Below are 16,258 nucleotides of genomic sequence, written 5' to 3' on the forward strand. Positions count from 1 at the left end.
AGGCCCGCTCTGGTAATGAAGCTCTGGGTCTCACTTGGCAGTGCGGCCGAGCTCAGCGCTCATCCTGAGTGGGGGCACCGCGGGGGCCGCAGTCGCAGTTTCTTCCCGTGGATAAGTGAAAATGTGCCTGAGTGGTGGTTCAGTGGGCGCTGCATTGCCGTTTGAACCCTAGCCATGGGCTCGCTCCGAAGCTGAATTCCAAGCAGAAGATTCTGAGGCTGAATTAGCCTAAAGGGAGGAGCTTTGCCGATCATCAAGTGGTGGCTCAGTGGCTGGTGCTTGTGTAATCTCAGGGTGATTTTTCATGGTGATAATGAGTCTGATGGGATGTGTTTTCATTTACTGACTATACATGTTCTCTGAGGGCCTCTCTCCCGACATGTTTGTTGGAATTAGCATCACGCTAATCACTGTAACCCAGACACAGCTGTCCTCAGGTGAGCTCCATGGCCGTCCTGGGCCAGCCCTTCTCTCCCAGGGTGCTCTCGTTCCCGCGCATTTCTGGCAGCAAATACAGGGCAGGAACAGCACGCGGGAACTCACTGAGGAGAACACTATGACACAGGCCAGGCCACAGCAGCCTGCCCGTCTCAGCGAGGCCATGGAAATGTGAGTGAATCTCCTTGTTGAGGAGGGATACCTCTTCCCTAAGAAAAGTCGTCTTGAAAAAAGATGGATGCCGAGCTGAAAAATACTCTGTGATTTCTAGGGAGACTCAGCTTTTATCCGTTTCAGAGTCTGACTCCTGTTTGGTTTTGAATCATGGAGACAAAATAGCTGACCCAGGTATGGCAGCACTATATTAACAATAACAACCACAGATAGTTTCACTTCTTCTTCTTAGGTGTGGTTGAGTGAGACAGGAAAAATAGGAGTGAGGAGGAAGAGCATGCCCAGCAGTTTTGTGAACAAACTCCAAACCCTAAATAGCCAGTTTGATCATTTTATTTGTGTCATCAATTTGGAAAAGACAAGAGTCTCTATAATTAAAACATAATGGTACTAGCACCTAGGTAGGCACATCAGTAGAACAGAAGGTCCAGTGAAGGACCCAGTTACATACAGGGGTTTAGTAGGTGATAGAGGTAGCATCAGGTCAGTGGGGTTAGGATGGGCTTTGCAATACATGCTTTTAGGACAACTAGATAGCCATTTAGAGAAAAATAAAATTAGTTGTAGTCTTCGTATCATACCCAAGAAAGAAAACCAAGTGGCTCAGAAATATAAACTGTAAAAAATGAAACCATTACAAGCACTAGAAGAAAACCTGATCAGAACTTGCCTTTTTAGTCTAGCAAAAAAAAAAAAAAGAAGAAGACCTGAGTCAATACTTCTCTGACTTGGATTCTGGGAAAGGTTTTCTAAAATCCAGAGGCAAAAAAGAAAAAGATAAATAAGTTTCACTACTTAAAATGAGAACAAAACAAAAAATAACTTCTGTAAATCAAAATAGACTGTAAGCAAAACCAGAAGACAAATGATAAAATGGGAGAAAATATTTGTAACGTATAACACATGTGAAGAATTAATAATCTTAATACATAAAGAATTTTTAAAAATTGAGGGAAAATCCCCAAAATTCCTATAGGAAAAATATATAATTTAAAAAATTTATTAAAAAATAATAAAAATGGCTTTTAAACATATAAAAAGGTGTAGCGTTTCACTCATAATAAGAAGAATGCAAATTAAACTGTACTGAGATACCGTGTCTCACCCATTGGGGCGGCAAACCTGAAAGCCTCACGGTGCGCTCTGTTGTGGGGCTGCGCGGGGACGCTCCCGCACCTCGCTGTGGGGATCAGGGTGGACGGTCTCTACGGAGGGCAATGTGCATTTACCCCTGACACTGAAATCCCACTTCTAGGGATTAACCCTAACATGAAGAGAACCTCCATATGTACAAGTTTGTTCACTGGAGAATAGCTTGGAAAATCAAAATATTGGAAGTTACCTGGATGTCTAAATGTAAGAGATTGATTGGATGAACTATGGTACATATGCCTAATGGAGTCAATGTTCTAAACAAGAATGAGGAAGGTCTGTATTGGTTGATACGGGGTGATTTCCTGGATATACTGGTAAGTACAATGAGCAAAATACAAGAGTATATACAGCATGCTACCTTTTATATAAGAAAGAAAAGGAAATAAGAAGATATACATGTAACTGCTTATTTTTACAAACTAAAAAAAAAAATAGGGTAAATCAGAAACCATTAGCACTGGTGATCAACACAAAGTGGGAGAGGGTGCAGAGGAGAAGGAACTGGGGAGGGAAGATTCATCTCTGTACATTCCTTTTTCATAGCTTTGACTTTGAAAGCATGTTAATGTTCTAAGTATTCAAAAATTAAAATTAAAGTAATAAGAACAGGGCAGGGGAGAATCTAAAGTGAATACAAACAGAACTAAATAAATCCAACAATATTTCAAATGAATAACAAAATTACCCAGAAAGCCAGAAACAAAAGAACTAATCTTTTGAATGTAGTAGTAACGTACACTATTAAGTTTTGAACATACTTCCACGTCTACCCCTCAATTTAGGGAGGAACAAAAAGAATTGCAGATAAATTTTAAACTCCTTTTGGTGTCATTTGTGGTAATATGGGTATAGCAATTCCTAACCTATTTTGTGATGTGCTGGGATTGAGCAAATGTATCTGCAGATAAGGCAGATACCTGTGGAATTAGACTGGATTAAAAGTATTAGGACAAAATTCCAACTCTGTCCTTCAAAAGGACCTTGAAGCAGTGGCACCCAGAGAGCAAAAGCTCATCCAATAGTCAGATCCTGGTTTCCAGAAACCACTCCCCACCTAAGCAAACAGGGTTCCTTAGAGAAATCGATTGCTAATTCCAGGGCTAGAGCAGGGAAGCTACAAAAAAATAAAAAGTCTGGAATATTTTGTGCCAGAAACTAAAGAAGTGCTCAAAACAATGATGTGGTAATATCAAAAGGACACAGAAATAAGCATAAAGAGGCTCTAATTGGTCAAATCTGGGACAATTTGAACTTCAAAATGAAGAATGACAATAATGGATTATAACTTATTGAATAAGACAGAAATCCACTGTCCTTACTGATAAGAAATAGATAAACAAATCTGAAACAGATGAACAAAATAGATGGGAAAGTAAATGGGTGGGAACAGCTGCAAAGCATAATGGAACGCCAACTGGTGAATGTGCAGGAAGTGATGGAGTTGGAAAAATCACCAGTTTGCAACCATGTTATTGAAGACTGGTCAGGGCAAAAAAGGCCATCAATGGATGCTAAATCTAGGGGGAAAGTGTGATGATGAGCAGGATATTTTTATGGTCTCAAAGTGCTTCCCCAGGGATTTTTCATTAGTTGTAAGGGGGAAAAGGTGGTATCTAAACAGTAGGATACTACATACGCTGTCTGATACACTATATAATGGGAGAATCCCAGCAACCTCCTGAGCGAGTCCTCAAAGTTAACATCAGCAATGAGAAGCAGATGGATATTGTGTGCTTGTGGGTGACCTGAAGCTCGTGGTGAACATAAGCTCATGGGGTGGATCAAACTTTGTATCGATGTGATGTCTTTCTTTAGATAATGTTATAACTCAAAATCAGTAGTTGTATTAGATTTATTAATTACATACATGCATACATATGTTTATATGTAGGTGGTAGCTAAAGGAGAGGAGGAACCCATTGCTACTCAAGCGTTTACACAAAAGAACTCTTGACTGCAGAGGCAGGTGGATGGTCTGGAATAGCTGCAGAGAAAATGTCTCTGAAGTCTGATGCTTTATCTTAAACATTTACATGAAATTTACACTCTGTGCCATAATCACCCTTGCCTTTAAATGAAATAATGTTTTAAGTGGCTCATTATTGAATAAAATTGATATGCCACAACAACAGAGCTCATTTATGCCACGTCTTCAAGAACTCTTTGAGGTTCAAAAAACTAAACTCCCAGAATCCGATTATCCCTAAAATGGTAGCTCAGCATTGTCACTGTGCTTTCCTACTTCTGTTGTTGTATCTTCACAAGTGGCTCTGATACATAAATCACCTGGGATCATGTCCTGAGGGCTCCTTCTCATCTTGGCAGTGTTGAACAACCTACTGGGCTAGGGAGGACCCTGGGGATTCTGTTTTCCTCTCTGCGGGGCCTGTTGGGTGAGGAGAAAGCAGCTATTGCCCTAACAGGTACCTCGGACCCAGAAACAGCAGTCTCTTGGACCTCCCCATCTGGCTGTGTCTTTTGCCAGGGCAAGGACAAAAAATTCTGTTATTTATATGGAGGCAAAATGGGATTTACATGCTGGACTCATCTGCAGAGACTACCTTCTGAGATGCCCACCAACTCTGGAACCACGCAGAAGATGAAGGAGGACATCGGCAGTTTTGAGCTCATTGCTGTCCTGACATATCCAGGACAGTCGCAAGCCAGCAGTGCCCTAATGTGACCCAGCTTGCAGTCATGAAAGAGACCAACCTCCAGGAGCACTTGGCATTGGGACTAGTGATTGATCCTGTTTTAATAACCTGATGTTCTGGTGGGGTTGGTAGCTCTGGCATTTTTTTGATATTTAAACATATTTATAATCTATTAGGTAAGGGCATTGAATTTAGAGTTAGAACAACAGCCTGGGTTTGAATTGCATGTCTATTCCATATTAGCTCTGTGACCTTAAGCAAGATGCTTAGCCTCTTTAAGTGTGATTTTCTTCATTTATAAAATGGGGATAAAACCTGCCTTCCAGGGTTGACTCTTAGGATTGAATGTCTATGCATGGTGAGAATGCAATAAATATTGCCTATCATCATTTCCCAACTTCAGGAAATCCAGTGTGAATTTATCTCCTTGGCTGAGGAAGTTTTTAAAAATACTAAACTCTCCTTCTTTTGAGCTGGGTCTCACTTGGTAACCACAACATGGCTTATGCCTTTTTGATAATAGAATTTGGTGCTGAAGTATGATGAGTACGCTGGAAGCACCGTTTGTCTAGAGATGCTCTTTAATTCTTTGGAATTCATTTTGCTGTGGTTATGTGTTTTGGGCCAGGCACTCATCTGGGGTCGGTGCCTCGGCCAGCGTCCCCAGAGAAGACTGGGGATTGTGCTGCACCGCCCGGGAAGACCTTCACCCCCAGCAGCCCTGCAGAGGACAGAGCTTGCTGAATTGCCCAGGAAAGGGAACTATGGTAGCAGCCCTCCTGATCCGCTGCCACCGAACTGACTCAGTGTCCTCTCTTTGCTCTGTAGCAGTGGTGCCTCTTGCCCCCTTCTGGATGTTTGGTCTAGAAGGCCATTCTGGTGTAGGAAACATACGTCTGTTCCCCGCACTTGAGTTGCAAGCTTACTAGAAGCTTGCAGTTGTCTTCATTCCCAAACCTCTTGATTTTATCATAATTCTGTAAATTAATTAAATATTATTTAAATCAATGAATTGGGAGTGTAAAAAGACAGTCCTTGCATCTGTGAATATGTAAATGAAAGAATCTAAAGTTGCTAAAAATGACTACTGTGTTAAGAACGGACAGAGCACCCGTGAAAGACTGGGGAGGAAACAATCTCCCCTCCATTCAGAGGAAACTGACTGGGTTTTTCTTTCTTTATTCCTATAGGGTAATTTTCCTTGATTTGTTTGTTTCATCCTAGGTTGATGTGGTGGGTCTGGGGGCTGGGTTAGTGTCTGCTTCCTGTCTTACTGTCTTTTGGTGGCTTCTGGGAACTGTGCTCCATGAAAGAGAATGATTTTCCCGGACAGAGAGAGAAGGGCCACTGACTGATCCGTGAACAGCTGTGATTCTCAGGCTAACGCTTCGGATGTGCTCCTGCCACGTGGATCGGTGACGTTGGCCGCACCCGGATGGCAATGCTAGTTCTCTCTTGATGTGGAACAAATCAGCACAGACTTAACAGAAATGTATTATCTCAAGCTTCCCAGTCTCGTAGCTAGATCCTCAGCTCAGGGGCTCAAAAGGCTGCGGTGAAGTGTTGGCCATGCCGCACGTCTCGTCTGCAGATCAGAGTCTTCCTCCAAGCTTCCTCAGAGTGCTGGCAGAATTCGGTTCCTTGGTGTCGTGGGGCTGGGGTCCCCACTGCTGGCTGCAGACCACCAGCTCCCAGAGGCCACTGAAGTTCCTTGCCAAGCGGCCCCTCTAGGCAGTGAGTCACACAGCGCCGTTCACTTTCTTCCAGGCCAGCAAGGATGCGTCTCTCTGAGGCTTCATCTTCTCATAAAAGTTTCTCGGATCAGGCCAGGCCCACCCCGGGCAATCTCTCTTTTAACTACACAGAAATCAATTGATTAGTCATCTAATCGTGCTGTCGACATCCAATCATACCCATACTCAAGAGGAGAGGATTTCATGGGCATTACTTTTTGGGGAAAGAAATCTTGGGGACTGTTTTGAATCCTGCCTGCTGAATCAGCCTCTGTCTATGTGCGCCAGTGTGAGAGGGAAAGACAGTGCTGGGAAGAAACGCCACCACATCTCCTGCAAAGTCTCTGTCAAGAGAAAGTTTGGGGACAACCATGTCCGTTCTTCACTATAACATTTGTGCTTAGCCCTGATGTTTCGAGGAGGTTCTCTTTGCTACACTGTAGTCTGAACATAGCTTTGATTCTTTTAGGAATCAGAAAATCTGCAACCTGCTGATTTTTATTATTTCTACCAAATACTAAAGAAGTAAGTATTTGTTGATTAGTGAATTTGGACACTTGTACCCACAAGCTGGCTTAATGTAGTCTAAGTCTTCTTTCTTCTTAATTATCTGGGCAGTTAAGGCAAAAGGAATTCTTATTTGCCTGACTCATCAGTTATTATGGCTAAAAACCCAGTAGCAACAAATATAATTATATAATTTATTTAATTCTTAAATGAATAGCTTAAAATGACTTGTGAGTGTGGTGCTTTCCCTTTTTATTAATTATCCATTGGTTCATGCTTGGTCTGGACAAGTTCAGGATGAAAGTTTAACTGTGAACAGAAGCTGAGTTTGGATTCTTACATTGAGAGCCAAGCATTGCATTTCATCAAGCCTGATTCTAGAACCACAGACTGACAAAACTTCCTTCCAGGGGCCATCCTCCCTGCTTGTTGCCACCAGTCTGATTAAATATTCTGTTTCCCTGCTTGGCTGTTCTATTCAATCTGCTTTCCTGGTGAAACACAAATAAATGAATTAATCTGAACAACATTAATTATGCTTAATCTAATAAGATCTCATGTATTAATTGTCAAAACAGCAAACAGCCAAATTCTGAAGTTCATATTCTTCTCATCTGAACACAAGTCATGCATAGTCATTATCTCTTAGGTGCAGAGCAAAAAATCATTAACAATGGAATTTGTTCCATTTTGTAAGCAAATCACTTGTGCTTTGCTGTTGGGTCTTAATCAGCTTGGGAATGCTATCCAACTTGCTGTGCAGGGTAGAACCAGTAGTAAGCCTAGGAAGCATCGGCATTCCTGATCAACCCCTCCAGGGAAGTTTACATAGACCACGGTGACACACAGAAGGGAAGCAAAGAAGTCTTTTAGAAACAGTGGGAATGTGACCATTTAAAATAATGAGAATTCATTCCAGAGCCCTCCTGCCCCTCCCATTTGCTGGTAATACAATTCTGTAGGCAATTTGTAGGAACTTTCAAACCAATTTAGTTGCATTTGCAAATTGGACGGGTATCCCTCCTCCTCACCCCCCACTAAGTCCAACTTGGAGAAAATGCTTTGCATTTGATAAATTGCACATTTGTTTCAGTTCCCCATCTAGGAATGGCACCTAGGCCATTTAGGAGTCGTTTGGTGATTGCATTATGCTACAACTTCTTACTGCCTTAGAAGCAATTACTCGGGGTCAAAGCCATCCTAAGGAATTTGTTGGGGCTTGGAAATTGAATTTACAGTATTTTCCCAAGATATTGCTGTGTATCAAAGTTCAAATCATCAAAACAAAGAGATACACGTAAAGAGAAACAGAAACCATCCTGCTGGGCTGTGAAACTGAGAATGCCATCTGCATTACATGGCACGGAGGAAACTGACTACGGCGGGACCTCTATTTCATAGCAGATGGGTTCATTAAATTTAATAGCCTCCAGAGCCTTTAGAAACCGTGTTAAAAACATGTGGAGCATGCTGTGGCACTTCACTTCTGGCCCCACAGTCATTATAACTCTGGCACAGACTATAAATATTACAGTACTTTATTTCCATTGAAACAGACTACTATTATAATTATTTTTTTTGCCAAGAGATGCTGATGTTAAAAATATGAGTGCATTCCTGATTTTTGGTAACTTATATCCATCCAAATATATTCCTCTTCCATTTGATAATATTAAATAGGTTTTTTCTGAGCTTAACCATTCTTTTTCTTTGAGTCGGTATTATAAAACTAAGAATCAATGGCATAAAATTATTATCTTCAGAAAAGGTGTTCTAACACTCACTCTATATGGATGACTGTTCACTAGTCGAAAAGCTGAGGGCTGAAAATGAAAAATATTTTTAGATTTCAGGTGTTTATTGTTGTTTCTGCTTTTATAGTTTAATGCTTTGCAACTGTCTATAATAAAAGAATAGCCTCTATCCTTTGCCATATAGAAAAGGATAAGATCATTAAGCCTGAATAATCGTATAGAATGATGTATTACTGAGCACTCTTTGTTTATAAGTCACAGCTCCCAACTCAGAGTAGCAAAGGTCAAAAGGGAATTTATTGACTCTTGGAAGCAGGATATCTATGCAGTTTTGTCTTGAGGCATGACTAGATTCAGGGGTCAAACCCATATTATTTTGGCGTGTTCCTTGGCTCTTATTGACTTAATTCACAGGCAGGCCCTCTCTAGAGAGAGGGCCAGTTAGAGAGAGATCAGTCGGGACTATGGATAACAGATCCATAGGAAAGGGGTCTGGATAGGAGGAAGTGCCTGGAGTCTGAAGGGGCATTTCTAGACCTCTGAGTTTCTAAGGCTTCTTCTGCAAGTTGCACACCATCGGGGCTCTAACACTAACTCTCAGGAGCATGTCTTCTTTCTTATTCTCTGAGCCCTGGGCTCATAGCCTCCTTTTAGCCCCAGTTAACCCAAGAAGGGTCCCCCAGTCCCGTCCCTGCCCTCCACCCCCCGGATCCTTGGTGCTGCTGTTCTTCTGCCGTCCAGCCCCGCTGCACAGGTGGTAGGAGCCCCTCTCCTGGCTGCCTTCTGAGAGCTGAGGAAGGCGTTTTGACCAGCACAACCAAATCTGTACTGCCTTTTCCCCCTTCATGGCCCAGATATTTGGGCAACTTAGATTCTCAGAGCTGATCCTCATGCTTTGACATGGTTGAGACAAAAATGAACACAGTCCTCTTATTATCAGCATGAAAAACAATTGAAATAATCCCAGAGAATCAGCCTGTGGTTTGAAATCAGCTGCCAGTTTCTCTTCTCTTACTGTACACAGGATTTTCTCCATGTGAAAAATTTAATTCTTTTACCTCTATTCCACAAGAATTGAAGTACCAAATAGGAACATGTTGTCTATGAGGCCATGGCTCAAAGATGCCGTGGGTAAGAATGTTTTACCTGACTTGGGCTCTTCACTGGCTTCTGTTTCAAAGCGGGGAGGATCACTCCGGCCTCCTCTTGTGCTCATGACCCCTCACGCCCACCTGCGAGTGAGATGGCAATCGGGGCTCCTCCCGACTTTATTCTGCTGGTAATCCATGCTCCCTTTAGATGTCCAGACCAAGCATGATGCTCAGTGCCAGCTCCTCGGGGGAAATGCCCTCTTGTTCTGAACAAAGAAAGGAAAAGCAAAGGCAGCAGTTTATTATTCAGGCAGAAGGAACATGCTTTCAAGTCCATTTCCATTATGTTTAATCAAAAAATCTGGGACATCAACATCTTTTCTGGTTGATGGAAACAACTATGAAACACTCTTGTCGTTGATTTTCCTTCTGAAGTGATCCAATTAAAGATGGCCCACGATGAGGCAAGGGCAGAGCAGTCATCCGCAGTCTGCTTCCCTCTCACAGAGCCCACTGTTGAAGGAGCGCTCGTTTCCATGCGAAGGTCCCTCCTCCTAGAAAGACGGGCTCAAGCGCACCGTCGGTCGATGGATCTCCTGTGGCATCCAACAGGACGGTCCAGCGGGAAGCACTGTCCTCACAAGGGCAGGGCTGTCATGAGACCAAATCAGATAACTTTTCCTGGCTGCCTCTGAAAAATATTTGAAAGCCCAGTTTAAAAGAGTTTTATAAATGATTGAGCTATTTTAACTGTCCACTAATAAATTACAGGATCTAAAGTGTCAGTAGAATCACCATTGGCTCAAAACCCTCCAGAGAAGCCTAAATTCAAAGCATTTGAAACCTTTGATAGCCTGGCCCCAGGGTGCCTCTCAGTCTTGCCTTCCAACTTGGCCTTTCTCCATTCAGTGCTTCCATTCAGCCTTACCCTACTCACGCAATCATAGCCTCAAGACCCAGCCCTGATGTCCTCTCGTGCCCGGACCACTGCGCATGCTGCTGTCTCTGCAGGAAGCAGCCGCATCCTCCTCCCCTGTCTCTGAGCCTCTGGGCTTGTCCTTTACTCTCAGTTTCATCATTAGCTTCTCCGACCTCTTCGGATGGACCCCAGGTCTACAGAGGGGCATTCATGATGTGCTTCCAAAGCACTATCTTAGAACTTCTTGGCCTATGTATCCAGAAGTCCAAATGTATTTCCTTCCCCACCGAACTATAAACTCCTTGAGGAGAGGGATGGTGTCTGGTTCACTGTGGTGTCCTCAGTATAGGGCCGGGCATGCCGTGGGTGTATGCATACATTCCTGTGTATAAATCTCACAGAATCAGAGATCTTAAGGTTGGAGAGCAATTGAAAAATATCTAAGTTTTGTAGCTGTTAGGCAAGAAAATGGCATTATCTTCAACATTTCATTGAGCATGTTGCATACTTGCTCAAAACAGTCTTTGTAACGCACGTGGTCAGGGGATGTGTCTTCACCGTGTGACTGGGCTTCTCTCTCGGGTATCCGACACCACCATCCCAGCGGAACATTTGCCACAGGCATCAGAAAGGTCTGAATTCATGAGTCCGTGCTTTAAGGAGCTACGATGACGGCATTGTGGGGGCAAAGGTGGTTCAATATCGGCTGTGTCATTGTTAAGATAAAATTGATGGCACTTTTTTGCATTGTATCTGGTTGTCGGGTATATATAATGGGCATTCAGAGAATTCTTGAAAATAACTCCTTGCAGTTTTGCACTTCCTGGCTTCCACTGTGCTCTTCTGTAGACTGCCTCCTAGTGTCTCGCTATGGTCACCACGGCCTCCTGCTGACCACTCTCCCTCACGCTCACATCAGCCATGCTGGCCAACCTTTCAGCTGCTGGAACACCCCAAACTTTCTCCCTCCCCTGGGCTTTGGAACATGCTTCCCCTTCTGAACTGGAGAGACTGCCACCCTGCTCCGCTCCTCTCCTGGGGAAGAGCCTCTGTCCCATGCCCCATGCTCTGTGTCTCAGCTAAAACGTCACTCCACGTGTGCCCATGGACTTTCCATCTTGGGTCCCTATAGGTTTCCGTCATAAACATTATGGTCGTTTATCATTATTTTAATTAAGTGCTTTGATATTTTTCCCCTCTTTAAAAATTCTTTTTTGTCTGTCTCCCCGACAGTGATGTAAGGACTGGGGCAGAGTCTGCACTGTATCTCTATAAACTAGCATGCGCCTGGCACAGGGTGGGTACTCAGGGTTGACTCAGAGACACTCAGTGTCTTGTTCTTAGTCGTATCTCCAGTCTCTTTTAGTACTCGCTACAGTTTGTTTGTTCCTTCCACTCGACACTATACTTTTCCTAAAATGGTACAGTGAGACCTCAAGAATTAGATAAGAAATATTGGCTGCAACAAGGAAGTAGTACTGAGACAGAGTTTAAAATTGTCACTGAACTACATTTGTCATATTTGTCTTTGTTTTTGAAAACCTAGTTGAGTGGTCAAGTTCAGATCTGAAGCAGCTGGTTTTTATGAATGTTACCTTCATCCAAGTGGCAGTCACTGGTTTTTAGATGGAAGAACAGGGAAATTTTGGGGGTGAACCAGATTTCTGCAACAGTTCTTTTCTATGCATGTTGACTACGATATGTTGGAAAAAGGGTTGATTGCTTAAGGCACATTGTTTACACTATATTACTTGGGTCTGATGGAAAAGTTCCTAACAGTGGTTTTCTTGCTAAAGACATGGTTTATGGAGAAGTGTGGAATGTGATTTTTTTGGTGGGGCCTCATCATAATTTAGGTGGACTCCAAAGAAACTTGATATTTGGAGAGGCCGGGAAAAATATTCGGGTCCATGAAAATTCTTTTATGTTAGCTCTCAGTTCTCATCAAATTATAAATACTATCTGCTTTTAATTACTGTCCTTATTCAGGCCAAGCTAATTACTCCAGGCCAGACTAGAAAGGAAAATTCCCAGAACATCTGATATCATGATAGAATGGCAGTTGTTTCCTAAAGAAGATGCTAAGAAATCCTTAATGAATTAGCGTTTCAATTTTTGCAACAGAATACTAAGGGAATGAGGGATAGAAATTGTGGATTTTTGGCAGCTGTTCACCATCACAACACTTGACAATCTGCTTTTTATTTAGTTTTCTGTTATATAAAAGCATGGAATTCTCAAGTTAAGAAATATTGATCACTGCGTGACAATAGATATGTAACAAAACTGTATTTTGTTAAAAAAAAAAAACCTCTCCTTTTAAAATGAGATTAGTATTTTGTTATTCAAATGTGTGGGTCTTTTGACTAGAAAGTACTGTGGTTTTGTTAAACATAAGTCATTTAAAGGTTAAAATAATCTTAATTTTAACTATTAATATTATTAAAAACAGATTTTCAACCATGTACAACTGAATGCAAACAAGAACAAACTTGGAAAAGAAAATTGGTGGCTGGGAATGCAGGAACGCAGCGGGGCTGTGCCTTGGCCACAGCTCATGCATTCATGGCGGCGCTTTGCTGTACTGGCAGAGCCATACATTTTGTAAGTTCTGCTGACTTCCCCAGACTTTGTGGAATCTAGATCAAGCTCGTCAATTTACCATTTCTCTTGGGATGATAATCCAACATAGGGCTGAATTAGGAGAGCTCAGAATGTGTGGACTTATGGCTCTCTCCATAAGCTGGATTGCCCCTTGTCTGCCTGCAGCTGGCCAGCAAGCAGGAGGGTCTACTCTTTGGGCGTTGATGTTATAGGGACACTTGTGGAAGCAGATGTAGGGTTACCTAGTTCTTGACCAGACACCTACTAAACTAAGGGTCAGTCCCTGTACTGGGCACTAGGGTGTCACAGTTTTCATATTTAGTAAATAGACTTTAAGTCCCTGCAGTGATCCATCCAAGACAATCAGGTAACTTGCAGCTGTTAAATTATTTTGGTAGTTATTGGTATCTTCCAACATTTATTGATGAAGCTGTAAGTCCTTCCCTCACAATCTTATTACCAGGTTGTGGTGAAAACAAGTCTCAGGCCAATTCTGCCATCCACGCAAACACGTATTAGCAAGCAGACATGAAAGCCACCTGTTCTGAAAGCTCGAGCAAGTCCAGAGCTCTATCCTCTCAGGGCTCCCATAGCACCTTGCGTCAGAGCAAATGCACCATTTGCAGTAACTGGTTAACCTTCTATTTGGAGTCAGCAACTAAAGGCAAGACTGTTTAAAAATCCAGTCCGGGGCATTATTCCTAAAGAGAGAGCTCCCAAAGTCCTTATGTGGGTTCCTGCAGAGAAAGGCAAGGCTTCTGCAATATATTGAAACAAACCGCAGGGTGGACCTCTCCAATTTTACCAGTAGGAATTCATTTCTAATATCCATCATGGTAATTGACAAAACTTCTGGTGTTGAACAGAGATAAACAGCGATGGCACATGTAGCCCTTTGCTTCCTAGCTGGAAGGTGTGTTTCTGATCAGGGCAATTGACCACCTCTGAGATGCAGATTAAAATTAGCATTCACACATCACAGCATCTATGCTGAAGTACTCTATAGCAAATTACATATCATATGACAGTGCTATATTATATAATCTCAAGGTTTCTTTTTTGTGAAATGGAAGTAATTATGGTGCTGATCTCATAGAATTGTGAAGATTAAAAAAGATAATGTTGTTAGCACCATGCCAACCCTTTAGCAAGTGCTCAATAAATGCTAATCATTATTATCTAGAAATTCAGAATAATGTTACTTATTGTTCCATCCAGAGTCTTATGGAATGAATTCTGTCTTCCTTTTATTTTGAACTTGGCCGAATTCTGACATTCTCCATAAGAAAGGGGGAAAGACTGGGCCATGCACATATTTTCCTTCCCAGCCGGTATCCAGGGTCCTCAGCATCACTCTCTGTAGTCATGACCCCTGCTCTGGATGGTGTGTCCAGCTTCTCCTGCCTACAGATTCCATGCCATGCTTGGGACTGAAAAGAAAAACAAAAAACAAAAAAGTCTACTGATGCCATTGCCTCTCCTAGTCTCAGAAGACTTAATGGCTGTATCATTTAGAAACGACTAGAGCAAGAAGTAATTACAATGTGGGAATCTGCTGTGCTTCTAATCTCGCCCTATGGCCAGCCTGTGTGAACCAGGAAGCTGGGAGGAAAGGCTGAGCGGTGAAAATTGATGACTCTCTTCAGAAGCATCCTTCCCCACAGAGCAGCAGGGCAGGATAGTGAGGAGCACCATCCTCTGAGCAGCACAGTGAGGATAACAGGGGTGCTAAGGGGCAGTTAAAATGCACACACACACACACACGCAGTTAAAATGCTCAACGCTTTTGCATCTCTGTCAGATGGGTCCTATTATCTCCATTTTCCAGATAAGGAAGAGAGATTGAGAAATTTGCCCAGCGAGATGGGATAATTAGTGGAACAAATGGAATTCAACCTGGGTCATCTGCCTGGGTGTGAGACTGTGCTCTTAGATTCCATGTTACACATGGGAAGTTCTCCCACATATATGTATGTATATAAGGTCTCCTACATATATGTATGTGCTCTGACCAGGAACAAGCCCAACAGGCTGCTTTAAAGGGGTGCTAAGGTCTTTAGGATGCCTGATGGGAGATTAGAAATGTTGTTGCTGTTCCCACAGACCTGAATCATATCACTTCTACTGAATTTGAGACACCCCACAGTTCCACTTTGAGATGTGAAGATGCTGGAGCCTGAATTATGTTCCCCATAGCCCTGGCAGCCCAAGATAGGAAACTTCACATTTTGCAATATGTATCTCTTCCATGGAGAGTTCTCTGTGCTATATTAAATGACAGAAGGAAAACTCAGCTCATCATACTTGTAAAAGAAACCACAGCATTCCTGAGTTTAAATCTTGAGTCACAACAATTCTATTTGATGGGCTTTTAAATATCCTAGAATTTGCATTTGGAATGTGTTATACATCACAAAAGGATTTTGATGGTGTTATCACAGCAAATACTGTAATCACATCCTATAATTTATATAACTCCAACTGCTGTCACTATGTCAAAAATCATGATATGTTATTCCTGATATACACAGCTTCTCTCCTGAAGGAAATTGAGGGTCCAAAATCAAAGTCCTTGGGGGCATTTTTAATGACTTTGTGCACTAAGTCTGTCCATCTTGATGGGTAGTCAGGCAAGTCAAGCAGTGGGTTAATAAGTAGATCATAACTTCAAATACTCACTTGAACAAGCGAAGGTGTCCTAAAGGCAGACTGGGCAAGGGCGACAGAACCTCGGAACGGGAGCGGGTGTGGCAGTCTGGGAAGCCCTACCCCACACAGAGCAGCGGCACTCTGCGGCTCCTGCTGGAGGCCTCTGGGAGGCTGTCTAATTAACCTTGAGGCTAAGAGTTTCTGTCTCTTGGAAATCTTGCCTATGGTCTGAGCCTCTGCACGCAGACTGCTTTAGATGAGGGCCGGGAGAAGAAGCAATGATACTGTCAGAGTTTTGTTTTGTTTTTTTAACTGGAACTCTCTGTTTTCTCCCTCGAAATAATCACTTTAAGTTGTTTGTCTTTTTAAGAAGAGATGGCCATATTTAACCTCTTCTCTGTATGGCTAATTACTTCCAAATGTTTACCTCCAAAATCAGTCCTGCGTTCAAAGCTAGCGTTCAAATCTAAGACTTGGGGCCATGGGGCTATGAAAGGGGGATAGTCCGACTTGGGGCCATGGGGCTATGAAAGGGGGATAGTCCAGGGCAGAGTTGGAATGAAAGAGAGGACAAAATTGC

General features: G+C 42.6%; 1 protein-coding gene across 3 annotated transcripts in view; it reads left to right on the forward strand.

Moving 5' to 3' along the window:
- The window catches only part of CACNA2D3 (calcium voltage-gated channel auxiliary subunit alpha2delta 3), an 859,261-nt gene that overhangs the window by 580,384 nt on the left and 262,619 nt on the right, over positions 1-16,258 (forward strand). The gene's annotated exons all lie outside the window — the stretch shown is intronic.

The sequence above is a fragment of the Microcebus murinus genome, chromosome 1 (genome assembly GCF_040939455.1).
Source record: "Microcebus murinus isolate Inina chromosome 1, M.murinus_Inina_mat1.0, whole genome shotgun sequence".
In the NCBI taxonomy this organism is placed as follows: domain Eukaryota; kingdom Metazoa; phylum Chordata; class Mammalia; order Primates; family Cheirogaleidae; genus Microcebus; species Microcebus murinus.